A 20,100-nucleotide genomic window follows, 5' to 3' on the forward strand; every position below is an offset into this window, starting at 1 on the left:
ATTAAACACTCAATCAGCCCCTGCACAGGCATGTGATACGTAAACGCTTCAAAACGCAGGCGCGGACCTGAACCAAACTTCCCCCCTTTTTCTTTTTATTTCAGCTGCACTGTCAACAAACAGGCCATTTCTGCCCGCATGCAAATTTAAAGCCCCAGAGGTAGGTAGATGGAAATCTCGGACAGTGATGAACTCATACTTTCCTGTGCTCCTGTATGCTAATGAAAGGCTTTCTGTGGATGGGTTGTCAGGGGATTTATAATTACGGGGCTGTGGAGGAGGGCTGAGGAGCCGTAATGAGCCGTGCAGCCTGGTAGGTCCTCTGACCGGAGAGCTACAGACTAAATGTTTCCTGTGGATCTACAGTCAGTGTGTGTGTGAGAGATAGCGTGTGTAGATATGTGCTAATTTGAGCATTATCAAGTCTGTTCACATTCTCAAGCTGGTTTTTACATCAGTTTTAAGAGGTGCTGTCAGATATAGTTGGTGTGTGTGTGTGGGCTACAACATGACGAGGTCGTGTTCAAAATAACCCCGGGGTCTGCAGGGTTACAGTTTGATTAGACAGTAAAAAAAATAAATAAATAAATAAAAAAAACTATAAGCAATTAGTCAATGCAACCAACATATTAAGAATGCTGAGAGAGTAAAGTGTTGACTACAATTTTAAAAAAAGACAAAAAACAGAAGAAATGGTGCCAGAATCACATCCTTTAACATTCAAAAACTGTAAAAACTGTGCAAATTATGACAAATAGCAGATTTTAATACAGCAAAATAGTGTAATATTACAATAAAACGATGGATTACTGTTTGTCAGAGTACAGATTTTTGATGTGGACATTATCCACAGTTTTGACCGTTTTTTTTTCCTTTCGTTGTTGTTTTGTTTGTTTTTTGGCAGTCAGTATGTAAAATAATATTTTTTCCCGTGCTTTTACTAGAAATCATCCATAATTTAACAAAACACGGAAAATCCGTAAAATAACTGTCAAATAACATTTTTTTAGTCCTTAATTTACTTAATTTTCTCTCAAAAAATGCGTCCTGCAGTAAAAATAGTGTAATTTTAAGGTTGAACACTTTAAAATAACAAACTACCATATATAAATATGGACATTTTTGTTGTGGAAATTATCTACAGTTTTGGTCTGTGTTTTCCTTTGTTTTTTCTTAGTTTTTACAGTCAACATGTAAAATAGTACATTTTTTCAGTGTTTTAACTAGATATTATCTGTAATTTAGCAAAACAGAAAATCTGTAAATAAGAGTTAAAACAGTGATTTTCCATTTTTCAACCTTTAATAAATCCAAATTTTCACTTAAAAATGAGCAATTATCTGTAAAGTAATACTCTTCTCTGATTCACATGCAGTAAAAATAGTGTAATTTTATGGTCAAACATTCCAAAAGAACAAATTTATTCTAAAAAATATGTATAATGTAGACATTATTTACAGTTTTACACTTGTTCTCTTATGATTAACACTAAAATAAAATGAATATGTTTTATTTTTCTGTGATTTTACAAGTTATATGATCTGTAATTCTCACAATGTAAGATTGAGCTGATTTGAACTTGGCCTCAGTTCTGCAGGGCGTTGTTTTAGTTATTGCTTCCCTGGAAACGTATCAGTGAAACAGTAGATGCTACATACCTTCCAAAGAACAACTAAAGGTCTAAAAGTTTATTCTGTACAAATAATAAACCGGCTATGCAGCATGGCACGCTGCACCTCTGCCAGATTTCATTCAGAGCATGACAAACATAGCTGCTTACTATTTTTTCCCATGTGATGCCATCGTTGTTTATTCAACCGTGTGACTAAGTGTCTTGTGGAGGCCGAGCTGCCGGCGACGAACCCCGTTAGCCTGAAAGCCATGTTGTCCAGAACTGGTTCTCTTTTCAGAACTGCAGCAACTGCAACCAAACTTTAGGCTCTTAAAGTGATAAAAGTTGTATTTGTGATGTTTAGACAGGCTGCTGGTTCATCTATCTCCTCTGTCAGATCCCAGCTGGTTCACTGAGACAGACAACAGATGTGGAAAAGCAACACAGTAGCTTATTCACCACCAGGAAGATTGCAGTGGCTTGTGATTTGGCCTTTTAACATCTGTTTCAGACTGAGTGACCCTTGTACTGCAACCAGAGATCTGCAGAATGTTGTTTGTTACTGTGTGGCTGCCAGAACCCTTTTTCCATTCTACTGGGTTACAGTGAGAGAGAAAACATCTAAGGAGGCAGACAATGTGAATTTATGGAACAGAAAATGTCAAAAAAACATTATGTTCACAAATAAAGCTTTATTTCCTCTTTTTTGAGCAACATGACACGTTTAAGCCTGCACAAATCCCTTGTTGTTTTAGCTGTTTCCCCTTTCTTCTTTCACTGTCAGTCTCTCTAACTCCCCTGTTCTTGCTGTAAATGTTTTTAAACCACAAACCATAGCTGAAAAGCTGACATAAAACTCCCCTCGTTTCCCAAAGGAGGAAACTGTTAGTGCATGTTTGTCACCAAATAGAGTAAACTTATGTCATCCTGAAAATGAAAATAACTAGGCCAAGGAACTTTTTTTTTTCTTTTTTGAAATGCCCAAGAAAGGCAAAAATGTGTACTTTGATTTAGTATGGAGACATCCTCTTATACTTTAAGAAGCTTGTGAAGTGCCATTATCTGGACTCAGACACACAGGGGTCCTTGGAGTTTGCCTTACAGTCAGTCACATGTACAGGGGCAGTCGTTTGCTAAATGAGTCCCTTAGATGGGACTGTGCTACGTCTGTTAGCCACTCTATCAATCTGACCGCTAATTAGACAATGCCTGGGAGAGACGGGGTTAATGTACAGACTGAGGCAGAGGCAGCGGGACAAAAGAGAAGAGGATTATAAAGACAGAATGACAAAGAGCTTTTAAGAGCACGAAAATGTGTGTGTCTGCAGGGAGCCTTAAAGCAGTGGTTCCCGTTCTTCTCAGCTCATGGCCTTTAAAATGAAGAAACATCTACCTGCAATCCATCCTTAGGTGTTGCATATGTCAGTTAGTTCTGAGTGTAGACTGTATATAAGAAGGATGCAGCCAACAGGACATCATTCATTTGTAAGCCTTGAGTTTGGAATTTGGCCATATTTTGATACTAGACATCACTAGCAAGCATTGGATATTAAGAATGGGGCCTTAATTTACTAAATGAACATAGTGTTGTATCGAAGGACACTTCAGATTAGTGATTGAGGTCATAAACTCATTAGGAAAATGTTTACTGGGGCAACAAATTAAGTGGGAAGTAGTCTCATTTTCTCATAGGCTGCAATATTATCATATTTCTTTTCACAATCAGAGGGGTCGCCCCCTACTGGCTTTCTAGCCACAGACGCTTCATCAGTCTTGTATATACACCAATTAGGCAAAACATTATGGCCAACTTTTGCTGCCAAACCAGTCCTGACCCGTCAAGGCATGGACTCCACTAGACTCCCGAAGGTTTGCTGTGGTATCTGACACCAAAATGTTTGCAACAGATCCTAAAAGTCGTGGTAGTTGTGAAGTGGGGCCTCCATGGATCAGACTTGTTTGTCCAGTGCATCCCACAGATGCTCGATTAGATTGAGATCTGGGGAATTTTGGAGGTCAAGTCAACACGTCAAACTGGTTGTTGTGCTCCTCAAACCATTCCTGAACCATTTTTACTTTGTGGTACGGCACATTGTCCTACTGAAAGAGCCACAGCCATCAACAACAACAATGTTAAGGTAGGTGGTTCGTGTCAAAGTAACATCCACATGGATGGCAGGACCCAAGGTTTCCCAGCAGAACATTGCCCAAAGCATCACGCTGCCTTCAATGGCTTGCCTTCTTCCCATAGTGCATCCTGGTACCATGTGTTTCCCAGGTAAGCGGTTGGTCTGTGGCTATGCAGCCTCATGCACAGCAAACTGATACACTGTGTATTCTGACACATTTCTGTCAGAACCAGCATTAACTTCTTCAGCAATTTGAGCAACAGTAGCTCATCTGGATCCAACCACATGGGTCAGCCTTCTCTCCCCACGTGCATCAATGAGCCTTGGCGGTACATGACCCTGTCACTAGTTCACTACTGTTCCTTCCTTGGACCACTTCTGATAGATACTGACCACTGCAGACCAGGAACACCCCACAAGAGCTGCAGTTTTAGAGATGCTCTGACCCAGTGGTCTAGCCATCACAATTTGGCCCTTTGTCAAACTTGTTGAAATCCTTACTCTTGTTCATTTTTCCTGCTTCTAACACATGAACTTTGAGGACAAAATGTTCACTTGCTGCTTAATATATCCAACCTACTAACAGGTGCCATGATGAAAAGATAATCAGTGTTATTCACTTCACCTGTCAGTGACCATAATTCTATGCCTCATCGGTGCATAGTCTAGTCTATGGTTGTGAGCAGATATCTGTGACTCCCTTGAGGCCCTTACTTGTGGTTTTTTGGAGGGACTAGATTGCAAACCACACCCTAAAGCTCAGCTGATCATTTTCTACAAAGTTTCAAATTCCATATATCATGAATAGTTAATTATAATGACACTGGCTTCTTCGATTCTCTGTTTGCAAAGGCTAATTATCAGTATAAAGGCAAGTCAAATGTCATTCTATCTTCATGGGGATAATATGCTGTTCTTTTAGTGTTGTACCTACAAGTCTTTACACATTTCTTTACTTTTTTTGCTTGTTGGTTGACTTACCTTTATGTTCTCTTACCTGTTACTTAATATTTTAAAACAAGATGCAGGGATGGTTCAATAGAAACTTAATTACAAAAAAGTGTTCTATCCATTGAAGGGCACAACATTGATAGGACATTGTATGACGCATTTTAGTCAGAAAACAAATTTGTTTTTGTTGGCAGATTGCACCTTTAAACGAAATATGTAGAAGTTAATTATATAAATCTCTTATACCAAGATTATGGATTCATCTGAACGGCTACATAAAAGTTTAAATAAATGACATTTTCTGAAAATGTCCATTAGAAGAATTGAGAAAACAGTGTTTCTGTGAGTATTTCCAGTTGTGAGGACATATTACCTTTAAATCTGAATTAGTTAGTTATTGCCAGACTTTGGCAGAATTTGCTGATTAACATTCATCTAGATGTGGTCCACCTGCTGTCCTGTAATTATTGTCTCTGTGTATGTTGTGAGATTATTTTTCATGCCATAATAAAGACATATAAAAGCAGGAAATGAAACTTACACGTCCTAGAATGGCTAAACTTAAACAAACAAAAAAAACAACCTTCATACCTCCTAAAATCACACAGAAATGAAAGCCATGGGTCACCACAACCTCATCTGAGATATTCAGATCGGCTCTCTACGTTTGTGTCACGTGTCGAAAATTACATTTGAATCAATCTGCGCTCCTCTTTACTCGCACTCGGCAATCAGCTCCATGACTCAACCTCCCTCCAAGCTCAATAATAACCTGATTTCATACATATCTTCACCTTGCTGCAAGGACGCGCTTTGTAAAAACCCGGAAGGTTTTACATACATTAGAATACAAGGCGCCTCGTAGCTTAACATCTTTGGCTATGAAAGCAGCAGAAATGATTCAAGGAAAACAGTGTCAGTCAAGTGTATTTTCTGTGATTGGGTGAGTTGTGTCTCTCTTTGCTACACAATGCCATATGGATTATATTTGCATTTGTCTCCTAGAGATCTTATTCACAGCCAGAAAAAAGAGAAAAATCCTAGAGGCTTTTCAGACAGATGGGAAATACTATTTTAGAAATGTGGCTTATAGGTGATTTTTTTTTTCAAAAGTAATGGTGCACTGAATGTTCACAATTGATATTTATGTCTGATAAAATATTGTTTTATGGCTCCCACTTGCTCCCAACAGACACTCCAAAAAAATACACAACATACTTCGAATAGAATAGGTGTGGAATGAGCTGTGAAACTTTAACGCAGAAAAAAATTGTTTTGTTGTGTTTTGCTTTTGTATTGATTCATTCTCTTTATGTCTTCTTGATCATGGGAAAAAACAAACACCTGCAGCCAACCAAAAACTGAAAGCATGAAAGTGGAAAGACCACAATAGCCTTTTGCGTTTTTCTGGTTACTGTGGGAATATAAAATTTAGTATACCGAGCAATGACTGACAACTTTAATAAGCTCTGAGCCAGACTTTCTGCTAGAGTCTGTGTTTTGGCTGAGAGATGGTTGTGTTCTATGTACTGTTTGCAGCCAGTAGCAGTTGTTCTCTTTTCCATCTACGCCAAGGAAAACATCCAGGCCCCATTCACCAGTGTTTCATAAAAACTGCCACACTGCCTTCATTTAAATGTTAGAGCTATTAACTAGATGCAGAAGCATCCAAAAGCCTAACAAAGCTTCCTTTCTTTATTGTCTAGTCATTGAATTCCTGCACTGTGACAGTATGTGCAAATTATGAGAATTTAAAATCGAGAATAAAAGACTTTTTAAAATAACATTTTCAAATGGGATTAGACTGTTTGTCTGCTCTAAAGTAACCAGTTGCTTCAAAAAGTATGTCATACACCATAAATCACCACTGAAAAACTGTCATTTCCATGTCTGATAAATGGACTAAATCTAAGTGTTTTCTGTCATTTCACAGCTGAGATAGCATAATATCCCGTATGTAGCCATCCAGTAAAAGCTTAAAGGCAATATATGTAAGAAAACGAAGCAACTAAGGTGTATTAATTGTTTTTATTGCTGAAAATGGGACTTCTCTGACTGCCTTGGTTGCCCATAAGAGCTTGTGGACTGATTTTGAACATGAGATTAATTAAGAATGTGATATTGCCTCAATACCTCTCCTCCATTAGTTTGACATAGCCAGGCTTTCTTCATGTTAGCTGATGTGACAGGTACCTATTAGAGAGCTTCCAAGTTTTGACTTCATACATTTAAACATGATACTCCAGAAGTGTATTTAGTTTTGATACTGAGCGATACGTGGAAATCACTTCGGCCAAGTCAAAGGGAAATTATTGCTGCTGTTGTGATAAGTACCAATACACTAATCAGTTTTCTAATCTGTGTTTATTTAGCTGCAGTATCAGCTGTATAAAATACACCTGGCAGCAAATCAGGACCAAATCCAATTACCCTCATTCATGCCTTCGTCACTTCCCGCCTTGACTACTGCAATAGCATTCTCTTCGGCTCCACCTCCAAAGCTCTCAATAAACTTCAACTCATTCAAAACTCTGCTGCCCGACTCCTCACCCGAACCTGTTCTCACGACCATATCACCCCCGTCCTGCAGAACCTCCATTGGCTCCCCATTTCACACCGCATCCAGTACAAACTGCTTCTCCTCACCTTCAAGTCCATCCATAATCTTGCCCCCTCTTACCTTACCGATTTGCTCCTCCCCTACACCCCCCCCAGGAATCTCCGCTCCTCCCACACAAACCTCCTTTCCATCCCGCACAGGACCAGCCGGCGACATTGGGGGGACAGAGCCTTCGCCATTGCCGCCCCCACACTCTGGAACTCACTCCCCCATGCCCTCCGTGACTGCACCAACCTCACCACATTTAAATCCCTTTTAAAGACTCACCTTTTTAGATCTGCTTTCCTTAAGTGATTCTGTATTTTATCTTGAACTTGTTTTACTACCTACTGATTTTAATTAACAGTTTTGTTTTATCTTATTGTATTTTATGTACAGCGTCTTTGAGTTTTTGGAAAAGCGCTTTATAAATGAAATTTATTATTATTATTATAAATCAGAGAACAAAATGTTGCATTTTCTGCATCACCAACATGATGTATAAAGTTTGCCCAGTTGTATTGTCATGTGATCATTCAGTGGGATTACTAACGTACAGTCTCCTCTGGAGCATGTTAGCTCTACAACATCAGTTACCATGGTGATCTAGCAGGTTAAAAGACAGCCACTTTCAGAACACTGAAACCTTGACTTTAGGCTCAACAAAACTTACTAACCCATTCATTTCTCTTTGTAGTACATCCACAGCTAAACTTAGCCGAGAAATGGAGTCTGCAAACGTCAAAAAATGACTAATTCGTAGCACAACACAAACTCCAAATGAGCACGCATACACACAAAAAGAAAGCTTAATCTTGGGAAGCCAGTCTGGCCAAACGTAAATGCAGCCAACGATGGAGGAACATCGGCAGGGCATTCGATTAATGGATGGACAAAGCAGGAACGAAACATAACATCTGGTCCAGCTGTGCAAGATTATAGTTTGATTGTGACACATTTTGTCGTACTATTCTGACACTGGCAAGTCAAATAGAGTCTGAAATACAATTTATAGTCAAACTTTAGTTACTTCATCAATCACTATGATATTGGTCAATCATGAAGCTCACTGAGCCACAGGATGTTGACCTCAGCTGACTGAACAATCATCAGTTTTATTAATAACAAGGGTTTTGTGAATTTTATGCAGAGAAATTTTGCAGGGAAACATTAATGAAAGCATTAAAATGTCAGCTGGAGCTTGGCAGGGGTAGCAACAGTAACAAGGAGAGCAGCAGTTCAATGCAAGGTTAGTTATTGATCTCTTTGTTATTGATAAGGCATCTTCAGTCAGAGCTTTCTGACAAGCACCTCGAGTTTCTCATTGCAAATTGAGTTTCTATAGTAATGACCTGTGCAGCTCAGGACAGTATTTCTGAAAGGCTAAAGAGCACTAGATTTATAGATCCTGTTGTGAACTGTGGGAGCTCCCCTCAGCTGGACTTATATCACAAACTTTCACCCACTAACTGACAGCACTGTCGGCAAAAGCGGATTCAGAAAAAATGTCACCAAACTCCATATTACCATCTTTATCTGTCAAAGTCTGCACAGAGCTAAAGAAAGAAGAAGAAGAAGAAAAAAAAGGTAATTAACAACACTGAGATTCACTCCATTAAAGACACAGTGACTGGTGTGTAATAGAAGGCAGGGAGGAGGAAGACGGATAACGGGCGAGTGTTGGGAAAGGCAACGGAAGGAGAAGCAGACATCAGCCATTACTTCATTACCATTACTCTTAGTGACTGTGGAGCTGATGAATGAAAGATCTCATTACAGGCAGTGAGAGGGAATGGAAGCTGGATGGAGAAGTGTAGAAGAAGATAAAAAAAAATAAAACAACAACAACATCCAAAACCTATTATTTCAAGCTGAAAGTCTTCTCAGACTGGTTTTGTACGACAAAATGCCTGCAAACATATAAAGCAACAGCGTCAGCGTGTTGCATATTTTATATTGTCTCTCGCGTGTGCAATCAAGTGTGACCACCCATGTCTAGACTCAGATCAAACAGTGAGAATAAACCACCTGGAGTTTTTTTTTTTCTTTCCACATCTCGCACAATGCAAACATCATCCACTTTCCAGTAGGTCAGGCAATTTTCCCTAAGCAAATTAGACGCATTGTTTGTTCTGCCGACATAATCACTGGGAAGGGACCACACCTGTTACACAATGTATGAAGTGGAAAAGAGGTGTCGCTCTGCAGAAGCACCTAGCAACACGAGCGAAGCCAGATGATTGGTAATCAGTAGAAAGAGGCCTGACGCACACACACAGCTGTGATGGCAGGTTTTAAATAATGTGTCTGAGTGACGGAGAGGGTCCTGAATGATCCTAAGTGTCCTGGTAGTGGCGGCGTATCTCTCAGGAAATGGAAACACTGGTTGGAAAGAGCTGATAAACAAGCGAGGCCTTTTGCGGTCATTAGAGGACAGAATTAGAAAGTCACTCCGGCCAAAGGTAATGGTCACTGAAGTGAGCGCCACAGCTGTTTCACCACTATGATTTTTCCACGCATGCATCGCCAGTTTACCTTCAAACAGTCACCTTCTTCAAAATAAACCACTCTTTTTATATGCTCAGTGTGTCGTGACTCACTGCTACCCAGAAATCCTCTTTACAGTTCACATACAGGTGCTGACATTTACCGAACAGGAGGGACGTTTACAAGAAAAGAACAGCTTCATTTTAAGGGGATAGCTTTCCAGAAGTATAAAAAATAAATGAAAACAGGCAGATATTTTTTGTTGTTGCAACAATGGAAATTCTGTTTATGTAGTGCTAATTTGCAACAGCAAATGCATTTCGTAGGAAGCATAATGTCCTGCACATTATGATTTCTATCTACATAATGAGGAAATGTTTTTAATTAACATCTCTGGCTTTGGGAGAGTTGAAAAAAAATGTTTTAGCGAATTGATCACTGACATGTTTAATTAGTTTTTTTTTTTTTTCTCCCACATTATCTTTTATCCAGTCATAGCAACTTAATCATGGATGCATTTTTTTATTATGTTTGTGTATCTCACATCACTTAGTTGAGATTCTATTTGTTTCATATATTTTCCTGTGCTATATGAGCCAGAATCGTAGTTTACTGATGAGAGTTTGGTTGGAGATTCAGGTGTGTTATGATCATAGCAGCTTACATCGCTTTAAGCAGCTATAGCTCGGAGCTAGAAGAGATGAGGAGCAGTTTTTCCTCTTTCAAGCTCCTCCAGACTTTTTTTCGTTTCCAAACTTGTGATCTTCAGCCGCAACCGACCGTGACTCCAATCAGCTCACTTGAGAGAATTTGTCAGATTTCACAGAGCGACCTCTGGAGCCACAGGGGGCTTTACATGCCTTTTTTATCTCACTTTGCACATGCAGCTGTACAGGACTCAAGTTGTGTAAACAGACTTTGATGAGAGAAACTGCTGGAGTTTCCCTTTATGGATTGAAAAATCAAAAATGATTTGAAGTTCAAGAAGGGATGTGTTGTCATTATGAATATTTAACCAAAACTGTTGTGCTTTTGTTGTGTAAATCCAGTCACAAGTGGGATTTTGAGAGTAAATGTTTGTCTGCAAGGTCAAAATCTTACGTTTTGTCAACTCTAGCCATCTCTCAAAGCAATAACTTCACACTTCAAAGAAAAAACATCAATCAAATTAGCTTATAAATGTTTTTTTCGCATTTTGCTCCCACCTTTTACTGTGATTCTATTGTATTGCTGAGAGCCAGGATCTGAGGGTAGTAACACTGAGTTCCTGCTGGGCAGCCTGAGTCTGGGCTTTTTAGATGGCCTGTAATGATGCAGTTCTGGCTCGCTGACACCTGATAAACTCGACTCCCAAAGAGATGAAGGTGTGGACATGATATGAGACGGGAGCTGCTCCTCTGGCCATGCAGCCCTGCACATTCATCTGTATGTACGGCTCAGTATGAACTGCTACTACACGGCTTATAAACCGAATAATAAATGGAGAAACTCACACTCGCAGCCTGGAACACATGCAAAACCAAAACCAAACACCCAAATTTATTAGACCAAGTTCTGGTAGGCCTCCTTTCAATCTAAGCTATGTTTTATGACCAGTGGAGCCTTTCCCATCTCTGCAGGGTCTGTGGTTAAAAACTGTTCACTGTGTCAACATTTGCAAAACACAAGTCAACCGTTTCTGTATCACCAAGGAAAGAGCACCTTCTGTCTAACAGCCTCGGTCAAGGGTCACAGTTCACTGTCGCAACAGTCAGTACACAACAGTTAAATTGGACACAATCTGAGAGGTAACAACAACAACACTGCTCATTAGTTTCTCAGTGCAGGACGGTGTTTTTCCATTTGTGCGAGAGAAAAGGTAGATGACTAAGAGCAAGAGCAAGGCACTGGATCGCAAAATGTAGTGGGATGTTCACAAAAGGGACTCTTTACACAAACTGAATCCTAAGCTTTTACATTAACCCTCAGCTTTGAAAGATATTTTATCATTGGTAAATAGTTTAATTTTTGTGATTTCTCCAGAGTCAGAAACTCTAAAAACAGATAGTGTTACATTTTCAGCTTTCTGCTGGTGTGTGAATGTTTCATCATAAATTTGAATTTAAATCCAATGAAATCTAAGCTTAACATCATGACTTTAAATTCAAATTAATTTAAATGTTATTCTGCATGTTGCACTCAAAAAACTTCCTTGGTGCAATCATCAAGCTATTGGTCACATGACAGAAATTCAGTGAACTTTTGGTGGAACTGGGATGAACAAAGAGCAGATAGAAATATGGAAACAAATTCAAAATGTTAAAAGTAAAATATCTATAGTATATAGTACCACTAATTTTGTCCATAAGTAGTAACACCACCTTTTGGGCACTTGGAAAATTGTTCGCGTTTAAATAAATTATTATTGTTGTTGTTGTAAAATCAATAACCAAAGAAATTAAACTTTTTTTTGCTTCTTTTTGACAATTTCAGCATTTTCCATGTGTCATACTGCACAGAAGACTTTTTTAAGTTATCTCTGATCACTCCATGGCTATTAAATTTCCATATAGGACATACAGGGCTTAACAATGCGTTGAAAAATAAGTACAAATGTGACAGGAGCATAACACTCCCAGAAGCTGCTTGAGGATCAGAGGGTTACGTCCTCTCGTTAAAATCCCAATAAACAAATGTTTGCAATTAAGCAATCAGGGATTAAGTGTCAAGTAGATCTTAAAATGACTCACTAAAGGACAAAAGAGCACTAGACTCTCTGCCCCCACATCTTCCAGCCCATCCTGGGACACCGGCCAATATTTTTCAACCATAATCCTCCTTCTTAAACCTCCAGGGTACTGCCGCTCCCATATGACACAGAAATACTGTATGTAAGGATTTTCAGCCTTGTGCAAATAAACAACAACAATGCAACTTCCTCTACAGGAAGCGAGCGAGGAAGTTATAAATAGGAATATAATGGGAAGTATGCAAATGGCAACCGAAGGAGCTCACTGTACAAAACACAAGGAGCTCTTGCATGTCCTGCACATCATCTGCTTTTCCCTCTGCGATGGAAATGAAGTTTATGGCTGGAAATAATTAGAGATCATACTGCTCTTATCTGTTTTCAATGATAAAAGCTGCAGTTTTTAATACTGTAAAATCAGCGGGCATTAATAGAAATGCCATAAGTAGAAAAAAGCATGCCAGTTGTCTTAGATTGATAAAGTGGGCTTCGAAGACGAGGGGAGGAGGGCAGGAAGATATGAACTGGGTGGGATTTTAAACTGCCAGCCCTTGTTAGGTGAAAAATCTTTTCTCTTGATGATTAAATGGCCCTCTATGGAACGGTCTTATGTAATGGGGATGTGTTCCTTTCATGCTTCATACAATATATGTGTGTAAACAATGTGTACAAGCCTGCAGCTCTGTAAGTGCACTCAAAAAAATGAAACACTGACTTTAAATCATTTTTTTCCTGTCAACGTGCTTTATGTTATTGTATTTTGCAAAAATGTTAAAGGTTTTGAAAATAAATTATCTCTATTATTATTTTAGCATTTATTTATTGATTTATTATTTCATTTTATGCTCTTATTGAGGCAAGTGGTCACATTTCTTTCTGACCAACAAGAGATTTTTAAGTCTAACCAGCTTTATTTAGTTGTGTTAACTGGACTTAAAGATGATATCTCCAGCCTATATAATTTACATTTGTTCACTCAACGCAAACTAATGATGTTACTGCAACAACGAAAATGTAACTTTAAATAATTAATATAATAAATAATTCAACACCTTTTTAACATTTTATTTACATCCAAACAGTCATTTAATGTTGCACATGTTGGTGCCATTTTGACCAGAAAAGTGAGAATAAACCAAGAAAACAGTCAATGAATTTTTTGATTGGGACGTGTTTTATATAATTGCATTTTGTTAGTCAAATACACAAATGCTAAGGTTTTGTGACAAAGTAAGTTTGCAGTGCGCAAACAAAAGTAATCAGAATTCCTTCTGCTCAACAAGAGGTTTTTAAGTTGAACCAACTTTATTTTGTTATATTATTTGGACTTACTGCTTCTCCATACATATTTTACATTTGTCCGCTCAACATAAACTAAGGATGTGATTGTAGCATTTTTATCAGAAAGCAAATCCAATACATTTTTGTTATTTTCTTTACTTCCGGTTAAAGTGATTCAGTGATACATGTTGGTTCCACTTTGACCAGAAAAGCAACACATACATCTTTCACTGCACCAAATAATAATAACAAGAACATAGTCAATCATATTTTATAATTAAATTAGAGGAACAAGCATCTAATAAGCTGTACTGTCAGTCGGGAACAGTGCGTGTCTTATTCTTTCTTGTGTCATCCATCCGTCCCTAGTGAACTCTGTGTGCCATTAAAGGATGGCAAGACTGCAGCCATTAGTGTAACAGGATCAGACCACTGAGAGCCTCACAAACAGACTACACACATGCACATATGTGCTGCACACATTCGCTCAGTATCAAGAGGCTAGATGCTCCCACTCAGGCATACTAGAAACATTTACCACTGCTCCCCTTCCCGGCACTTGAGTGGATATGAGCATGCGAGAGAGAATTCCTGACTGTTTGAGTTGAGAAAGAAGAAAAGGGGGATCAAAATCCAGCAGCAAGCATCCACCCCTGCAGCCCACTTTCTTGGCAGGAACCAAGACGAGAAGAGCAGCAGCAGCAGCAACAATCCTGTTTCCCCCCAATGTCACCCACACAGCCCCTGCATTCTGTCTCCCAAAGGAGAAAGCGGAAAATGGAAGTCTCCTTGTTTTTCCTGCTGTTTTCAGCGCTCACAGCCAGCCACATCTCCTCCAGTAAGCTATAATTATCACCAAACTGACGCAGATTACTGGAGGAGGGAAAGAGTGGGACAAACAGCTGTGAGGGTTTCGAACAATGGCGGAGAAAATGATAGGCTTGATATTGAGGTCACATAATAAAGGCAAATAGAGCCTAAATGAGTTGATTCTATGGTTCACGAGACATTTCTTGCGCCCACCCAATGGAGACAGAGGGGGTTTTTGTCCTTGGCTGCTATTAGCATTTTGTACAAGATGTGCTGCAGGTAATTACATTTGCTATTGAAAAACACTTTGAATAGTTTGAACGGACCAAGCAGAGAGATTGAGAAGCATCGTTATCGCTTTCTGTTGTGCTCCAGTAATGAAATTGCCGCTGATTGAATTAGCAGTATGATGGATGCTTTCTTGCTCTGGCCTTTAAGGCGTGGGCGGGCGTGACCAAATGGGCTGCGGGCCATATTTGGACAGCTTTGGGCCAAATGGTGTTGTGTTTCTTTATGGCTCATGTAACATGGGAGGCCATTTGCTGCGAGGGACAGGGATAAGGGATGTTGTGAAAAAAGATCTGGGAAGGATTGAAATGAAACACATATGGTTCAGATATACAAAGCAATCGTGCAGACAATGAAACCCAAACACAGACAAACAGATGCAGGTCAAAAACACGAATGCACACTTCTGTGGCTCCTAGGTTGATGCCACAACGCCCCCAGCATCTGTCCAATCACTTTTTAGAGCGTGTTTTCCTCAATCACCTTATCAATCCTCCTAAACACCACCTCCTCTATCCTCTTCTGCACTCTCTGGTAAACACACATCAACAAGAAGTTGTTTTTCCACAGCAGGCCTCGTGGCCACTCCCCTCCTCTCCTATCACCAGGTATTTCTGGCTCCTCATTGGTCACCTGGGGAGAGAGATTGCAACACCTCCTGTCGGGTTCAGTGACCTCCGCTCCCCGTGTTACTATGAAACATCAACATCTGACGTATGACTCAGAGGGAAGTCAGTCGTTGTGACTAATAGTGTTTTTCTAAAAGCTGCTTTTTAGCAGTGCTTCAGGGGAACGTGCAGAAATTCACACAACACTGTGCAAGCGTCTGGTGTGATCCAAGTCTTCCTGTTTTCATGCGGTGATAGTGGAAAAGTTGCACGTTCTGCTGGCCAACTTTCTGTTCTGTCCACAGCAAAGCTCAAAGAAGGGCTGTGTGTAAATGACCACATATTGCATCAACCTATTTAATGAAAACAAGTGTAGAATGTAAAGGTGTGATGTTCTGTTGGCACCCTTAGGTTGGAGACAGCCAGAATTCATTTGTACCGAGATTCACCCGGGAGCGAGAAGCAGCACAGCTCTCATAGGATCGATATAAGTGTGTGTGAGTGTGTGTTTAGGCACACTACGAGGTGAAAGTGTAGGTTAAACCTACACACCTGCATCCTTTTTATGGAAGCAAAAACACACAGCAGACAGTCCTGCATTTGTACAGGAGGGGAAACTGTGAAATACCGTCACCTCCAGCGTATACAGTTGGCTTGGCAGCCTCTCAAAGTATACATGCACAAATGGTAAAGCAACACGGCTGCCATTAGCGGACTCTGTTTGCTCTTGGCTCTGAGGTCCATCCAGTCAAAACAGCCTTTTAATTGGACGTGTTAGAAAATTGTTTTTCACAAAGTAAAACCACCATAGAAGTCGCCACATCACATATATACTGTGCTGTATATAGCACACACAATATACTATAGTGCACCATGCAGTATTAATCACACTAAACATCTGGGAGCATTTAGGGAACAAAATGATCTTAAAAGCCTCTTCATAGTGATACTCTTGTGGTGTTACATTAAATTCCCTGAGTGATAATTTGATCTTTTACCTTCACCTAGAGGAGACAAACACAACATCTTTGTCTTTCTGAGAAGACATGATAAAAAAAGGAAATCCTCCAGACAGACATGCTGATCGATGATATTCATGTTCCTTTGACTGAAGGCTTTGATTCCCTGGTCCCAACACTATGTGAATTATGCAGTTTTTATAATGTCAAATGAACATTATCTCTGATTCAAGTTCAATTCAAAATAGCTTGTTGCTATCCCCAGATATAGAAGTCAAGATGGTCACAAGATGTGATTTACACTTGTTCCAGAAGTTACACTATAAAAGAATCCCATGTTGAAAGAATGGCACTAGAGCGAAACCACGCAATTTTATAAGCATTTGTAAAAGTGGAGCCAGAGGGATTTCCCATGTTTAGGGCAGGAATCTACACTTTACTGTGTAAGAGGCTCAAATTCTGTGAGAAACCAACAAATCCAAAGATTCCCTTTGAGAAAGCTCCTTGTGGGAAGATAAAAACCTCCCTTCAACAGGAAGAAACCTCCGCCAGAACCAGGCTCAGTTAGGACAGCTGTTTGCCTTGACCTGTCGGGGTGAGGGTAAAGAGAAGAGAGAAGGATATAGATAGAAAACAGACATAAGAGAAAAATAAACACTTTGGAGGTCACTGAAGGCAGTAACAGTAGCTCAGAAACGTGTAGCTCTGTGTCTCTATTCACACATGGATGTCAGGCTACACAATAGTTTTTCTTATAAAGTTCTTGTAGTATTGGTATCATGAGTGGAAACGCTGCAGATACAAGACTGTGAGGAAATACCCCAAAACAATGCTTATTTACTCAAGAAAAGAAATAACTGCAGGCCTGTCCATGGGTGTTGATATTGTCAAGTCGAGTAATTTTTACTTAGGCAGCCTAATATCACAAATCTCAATGGGTTTTCTGATCTATACAATAAATGTCCTTAGACGGATGAGAAAAAAACTCCACCCTAAAAACCTTTAATGAGAAAAAAGCATCAAAGTGGGCGTGGAGTCTGTGTCTGACACTCAGGAAAACCACAAAGCAGAGCCAAGCCCTGGCATAAGAGCCCACCCTCGTCTGGGGCCTCCCCTGCACACATTTTCTTCATAGCTGCTATGATTATGTTTCTGGAATTGCATGCAAGGCTGCTGATGCAGAACCTGGTACAAAGTTTAGCAAAATACATCTCAGCATGTTGCAAAATTTATGCTTTATAGGACGGAGACTCAGTCAGTCCACTAGCTGTATCGAGAGTTGTGTAGGTTTTGACTGTGGTCATTTTTTAATGCCAATAACACACAGTAAACATGTTTCCATTGTAGTGTTGAGTTGGGAGAAATTACACATTTTTAATTGAGTTTAGAATTTATATATAGTTGTAGACAAGAGGAATGTCGCCTAAAGGTCCCAAAACCTGCTGCAGTTAAGGCCAAGTTATAGGAATCAGTAGATAATCTAATACATCTGGAAAAATGTATTCAACATTTATTTTCATTTTGTTGTATTTTATTACATATTGTTTGTGTTCAATGCTGTTTTGAATTCATTTTCAGTAAGGCTCATGCAAACTAGAATATACTATAGATGTTGTACCTGTTATATATAAATATATTCTAAACTTAACTTCTAAGGTTTTGCATTCTCCATTCATTCACACTTGGCCTGCATCATAAACTAATTCTAACACTAATTTACATAGAAAAGAGGCCCTAAAAAGGCCCCGCTGCTGTGCATGAGAAATGCATTTCTTGGGTCCAAACACATCAAGGATACGTTGTGATGACACAAACTCATTGGAATGACATTCAGTCAGTATTTTTTATGCTATGCTTCTTAAGTATATGTTGTTATGCGAAGGACATGCGCGACTCTAAGTGATGCGGCGAGTTTTATGAGGTGGCTGTATTTATGGGAAAAAGGCTGCACTCGGCTGCCAGTGTGATTTTCTGCTCTCATTGCTTTCTCAGTACCAGCTGGCATAGTTACAGCTCTGTTACGGCTCTAAACCTGTAATCACTCTGATACGTGTTATGTCACATATATATAACAGCATAATAACGCTTGTCAAAGTTACTGATTCGGTCGGCACATTCGCCACATATATCGACTGAAAGAACATCAGGCTTTTCCAGCAGTTTTCAGGAAGCTAATTTTTCACCTGCTTCTATCGTAGCTTCTAGAATAAACAGTTCAAGTGAAACGTGTATCATGCGTTCAGTCAGTTAATACTGGAAATGCAAAGCGAATAATAAATAGAGAAGTGAGCATTCTGAGTCCCTGAAGTACTGTGCATTACGGTGGAAAGGAAACACAGCTTCAGGAGAGATGGTGCTCAACCAGGGAAAGTAGAAGAGAGTGTTGTCTAGACTGCTGCATAATGAATGAGGCAGACTTTGTGGTCACAGGAGTGGAAGTCCAGGGGCCACGTTAACAATATTCTTCCAGATGGCCTGCATGAACTCGCTTGAAAGAGATGAAAACAAAAAGTCAGAGAGTGTAACTCTGAAAAAGTGTGACCACTGCAACACATGACGTGATCCAAATGTAAACAGCGTCTTTGAAACACACACATAACTGTATCTTTGTGTTTGTCACTGTCACAGCCAGAGGCTGTGATCAAGTGGCAGTGCTCTCTCCTCCTCTGGCCTGTTGTTTCTCTCTCTCTCTAGGTGTGTGGCAGTGGTGGGCAGCAGGTGTGGCTGATTTCCAATCAGCTGATCGGGTGCAGGTGGGAGTTGCTCATCAGGCTGGCTGGGCTCACTATAAAGAGTGCCTCGTCTCGTCAGTTGGTGCCGGACCGTCCCCTAGCTCACAGTTAGTGTTGCTGTCAGATCTGTCTGAGCCACTGCCTTCCCCAGCTCTGCGTCTAACCCTGTTCTCTCTGTGCAGTATTGACTCCTGCCTGTTTCTGTTACCGTCTCTTCTGGTTGGAAAGCCACCTGGCAGAGGTTTCCAGACACTACAAGGACCGGGGCTTTCTCCAAGAAGTCTTGCTAAGCTAAGGAGGACTCTGGCTGCTGCCACAGCTTGGACAGGAATCCTGGGTTCTAACCCCATACCAGACAGAGAGAGAGACTGTTCAGTAAGGTTCTCGTTCCAAGCAGCATCAGACAATAGAGCATTGTTGTTTTGTTTAATTGGTGTTCCTGCTAGTGTAGTGGGATTCTGGGATAGAGTTTAGGTATTTTGTATGGAGAGTAGTAGTTTTGTTTTGTAGTTTACCTGCTTGGAGGAATTAAACGTGGGTTACTGTTTTGTGTATAGTGTTTACGCCCTCCTCCAAGAAGTATTGTTTTGTTACGCTGACTGCGTATCATTAGTGACTTCTGTTTCTGGTTTAGAGTTCCAATTGTAGTTTTTGGTTTTGCTTTCATGCAAATAAATCTTGTTTCATTTAAGTCACTTGTCTGCTGTCTCATTTCCCTGCTCTTGGGCCTCTGCACCCGCCGTAACAGTGTTACTTGTGAATGAAACAAGAGCAGAGAGCAAATACCCATTAAATTAGTTATGTGCTCTAAAAAAGTTTCTTTACATTATTGTTTTATGAACACATGACTAAGAAAGGACTGTTTTCTTATATTGATGACGGCCTGCTTTCTCCTATTGATGACGGCCTGCTTTCT

The 20,100-nt window shown here is 39.9% G+C and overlaps 1 long non-coding RNA gene across 2 annotated transcripts; it reads left to right on the forward strand.

Moving 5' to 3' along the window:
* The first annotated feature begins 41 nt into the window (after window positions 1–41).
* LOC129347850 (uncharacterized) lies at window positions 42–19,869 on the forward strand. 2 transcript variants are annotated; one of them, XR_008600138.1, is made up of 4 exons: window positions 42–160; window positions 252–313; window positions 1,977–19,291; window positions 19,367–19,869. It is a non-coding gene; the product is annotated as an uncharacterized LOC129347850 (long non-coding RNA). The 2 variants fall into 2 exon arrangements; XR_008600137.1 differs by having other exon boundaries at window positions 1,977–19,869.
* The last annotated feature ends 231 nt before the right edge of the window (window positions 19,870–20,100 follow it).

Source organism: Amphiprion ocellaris, chromosome 21, assembly GCF_022539595.1.
Source record: "Amphiprion ocellaris isolate individual 3 ecotype Okinawa chromosome 21, ASM2253959v1, whole genome shotgun sequence".
NCBI classification, from domain to species: domain Eukaryota; kingdom Metazoa; phylum Chordata; class Actinopteri; family Pomacentridae; genus Amphiprion; species Amphiprion ocellaris.